This window comes from Dipodomys spectabilis, unplaced genomic scaffold, assembly GCF_019054845.1.
Source record: "Dipodomys spectabilis isolate Male_0828 unplaced genomic scaffold, ASM1905484v1 ptg000009l, whole genome shotgun sequence".
Taxonomy (NCBI): Eukaryota; Metazoa; Chordata; class Mammalia; order Rodentia; family Heteromyidae; genus Dipodomys; species Dipodomys spectabilis.
Genome location: NW_024870686.1, coordinates 18,179,406 through 18,183,058, shown reverse-complemented (window position 1 = coordinate 18,183,058; position 3,653 = coordinate 18,179,406).

Below are 3,653 nucleotides of genomic sequence, written 5' to 3'. Positions count from 1 at the left end.
ATATGCTGGAGGAATAGGAAGAGGAAACAGCTATAACTACCTCTTCCTCCTTAGTTTCCACTGAAGAACTTGGGATGCTAAGTTTCTTGCCAGCTTCTCTTGCAGCTAAGGTTATCTACATGATCCAGCTATGGTCTAAGAGATGGAAGAGGGTGTCGTCCAAGAGTTTCCAGTTAAGTTTTTGTCTTCCTAATCAAAGGGACATGCAAGAGAGAAGCTTTACCCCACCCAACCTCCCATTTCCTTCTTGCATTTAGAATGATTGCATTTAATGCAAACAGAGCTTAGCAAAACAATCCTGAAGGCATTAAACAAAAGATATAGTAAAATGAAGCTAAAGAAAAAAAGTCTAGCTCTTTCTGGAGATCCTTGAGCAACAGAACCAATCTCAGCTATGCTTACTGCTGTGCATCTTATTACTTAACTAATATATGTCCTTGTTGAAGCCACAATGTCAAGTGTTTGTTGTTTACAGCTGCACGCATTGCTGATGCTTGCTCAGTTAGGAAAGAGTACAAAAACAGAGTAAGAACCAGGCCATGAAACACTGTGCAGAGAAAGCAACTCTAAAGCAAAATGCCTATTTAAAACCTGGGCCAAATGGCGGCATGCTGAAGTTTTTAAACAATGCCAAGATGTGACAATTTTCCTTAACAAAAGTTAAAATAAAGAACTCCTACAGCAGTAAACATTCAGCAGTGATTTAAGACCTGAAAAGGTCAAGACAGCCCCTAATCAGATGGGTTTCAATGCAAACATCATTTCTGGGTATGCTGCCAAGAGCATACATTATTGCCAAATTCCTCATTGAAAGCCATATATAAGAAGGCGTTAGCTGAAACACAGAAGTTAAAAATAAGACATTTAAATAGTAATCTCCTTTCTCTCTCAAAGATGAATGTGTCCATTAACCCTGACTGCTAACAGGAAGATTTCTTTCTCTTAACATTCTGCATGACTTTCTTTTTCCAAACCGTTCATGAGCAAGTTGGCATGAGAAATAAATAATTTTAGTAAGTTGGCTCCTGATCAGCTACTCCTCTGAATTTAAGCACAATCCAGTTCATAACTTTTAAGTGGCAATACTAAAAACATGGATAAAACTCCTCTGTGCTGGGCCCCCTGCAAACACGTCGGGGATCTGGTAGCTGGATTCAGCCATATACAAGTCAGCACATGTGCATCTTGTCTTCTAGTCAGAGTGGAATTAGAATGTGTGGGGTTTTCTTCCTAGTCAAGTAGGAAGAGCCCAATGTGAAAACTGAAATAAAGTGCTTCCGTTAACATTTCTAGACAATACAGGAGATGTCATGAACAGCACATGATTCATTGCCACGAAGGTTGTTGCTGGTGGTAACACGAGAAACATTTTGAGGAAGGAAAAAAGTCAGTGTATAGAGAAGGGAAGTGTATAGAGAAGGCAGGTTCCCAGCTCAATCCTGAAAGATGCATGGCAACCTGTGGGTGATCAAAGGAAGCATACAGAAGAGCATCCTAGAAATACTAGTTTAAAACAAAAAGAGTGGCATATGTCTGTAATCCCAGATACACAGGAGGCGTAGGTAGGAGGATCTGGGTCTAGGTCTGGTCCAAGTAAAAGTTTAAGACTAACTCAAACTCAAATCAGAAGCAAAAGAGCTAAACATAAGGCTGAGTTTGAAACCAAGAACTACCCCAACTCACTGTCCCCCCCACCTCCCCTCACCCCCCTACCCCCGCCCCCCCCCAAAAAAAAGAGCTAGCTCTAGGTCTTTCTACAATCCTGGGGTAGGTATGGACATTGGAAGATTAAAAATGATACCTGGTCCACAGGAACTTCACCTCTCTAGGCATATGAGCCTCAATTTTTTACTCGGGTGGCTTTCTGCTTTTATGCATGTTCTTATTCAGTCTTATTTTTAATTAGGAAGAGATGCTAATGTATCAGATCACTTTCACTGATGTCTTGTTGGAGTTCACAAGTCTTTAAAGACTAAAAAAAAAAAAAGCATAAAATGTGTCAGGGAAAGGAGTCTCTATCATTTCACTCACAGATTCTGCCTTTTAAATGTAGTTCTTCTGCCAATGGTTCAGTGAAAGATGGCTTCCTATTGTCATTTATTAGCCATGACAGGCAGCAACCTGTCTCTCAGATACAGTTTCCCTTCACCACACAATTATCTAGTAATGCCTGCAAGGCAAAAAAGACTGCTCAAAACTTCTTCATTCTGGAATGTTTTCCCCCCAAAGGCAACAGTTCAAAGTGAACCTCTATTAACTGGAACACTGACATGTGCAGAATTCTCTGGACAGGACAATTCCACTGCTGCTAGAGAGACAGCAGAAACGAAGACATATAATTACCCATAGTCCAGACACCAGGAACTCAGGCTTGGTAGCAGTGTGGGGGTGAAGGCCCTGTATGCTGGCACTGACGGCATCGCCTCACCATAAACCACCCAGCCACAAGCCATCAGCATATATACATATGTCCCCATCAAGGATCCTTCCCTCAAAGGGGAAAATATGTTTCTCGCTTAACTCAATGGAACTAAGACAAAATATAAGACAGTATCAAGATTAAACCAATTAGATGCACCACTGGCTTATTAGCCAGTAGACATTACCTGCAGGTATGACACAAAAATTATACACTCCAGCCGGGCACCGGTGGCTCACGCCTGTAATACTAGCTACTCAGGAGGCTGAGATCTGAGGATCGAGGTTCAAAGCCAGCCCGGGCAGGAAAGTTCGTGAGACTCTTATCTGCTCAAGCGGTAGAGCACTCGCCTTGAGCTGAAGAGCACAAGGACAGCGCCCAAGCCCAGAGTTCAAGCCCCACGACCAACCAAAAAAAAAAAAAAAAAAAAAAAAAATATATATATATATATATATATATATATATATATATATATATATATATATACACTCCTTGCTAACAGGGCTCACAACTTATAACCTGGAGCAACATAAAAATAGAGCAGCCGGGTGCCAGTGGCTCATGCCTGTAATCCTAGCTACTCAGGAGGCTGAGATCTGAGGATCATGGTTCAAAGCCAGCCTGGGCAGGAAAGACCGCGAGACTCTTATCTCCAATAAACCATCAGAAAACAGGAAGTGGCGCTGTATCGCAAGTGGTAGAGCGCTAGCTTTGAGCTGAAGAACTGAGGGACAGTGTTCAGACCCAGAGTTCAAGCCCCACGACCGACAAAATAAAAATAAAAATAGAGCATAGTTTCTACCTTTAAGTCTCTTTACTGGCTTCCTTCTTTTACCTTCCATTTGTCTTATGCATTGTGGAGCACAGAGAGGGTTAGGGGTAAGAAAAGAAACAGATTGAAGAAAAAAGAAGGGAGGCTTAGAAATACAACAAGGTAAGGGGGCAGCCGAGGATGGGTTTGGAGACTGCATCATGGTGGGAGGGAAGAGACTGGGCCTCACTGAATGGCCAGACTCCAGATAGGGAGCAGGGAACCCAGAAAAATGTGGGAAGAAGGCCCCTTTTCCTAACACCTAAAACCTGAAATCTGGTTCAGAAAGCAGTATACAGCATTAATCGCTCAGATTGTTTTGAGCACTAAACCCACACAATGTGCCTCATGAACAATGCAGAAATGACAGAGAGTTAAACATATCATTATAACAATATAAAAAATAAACATACTTCAGTGTGG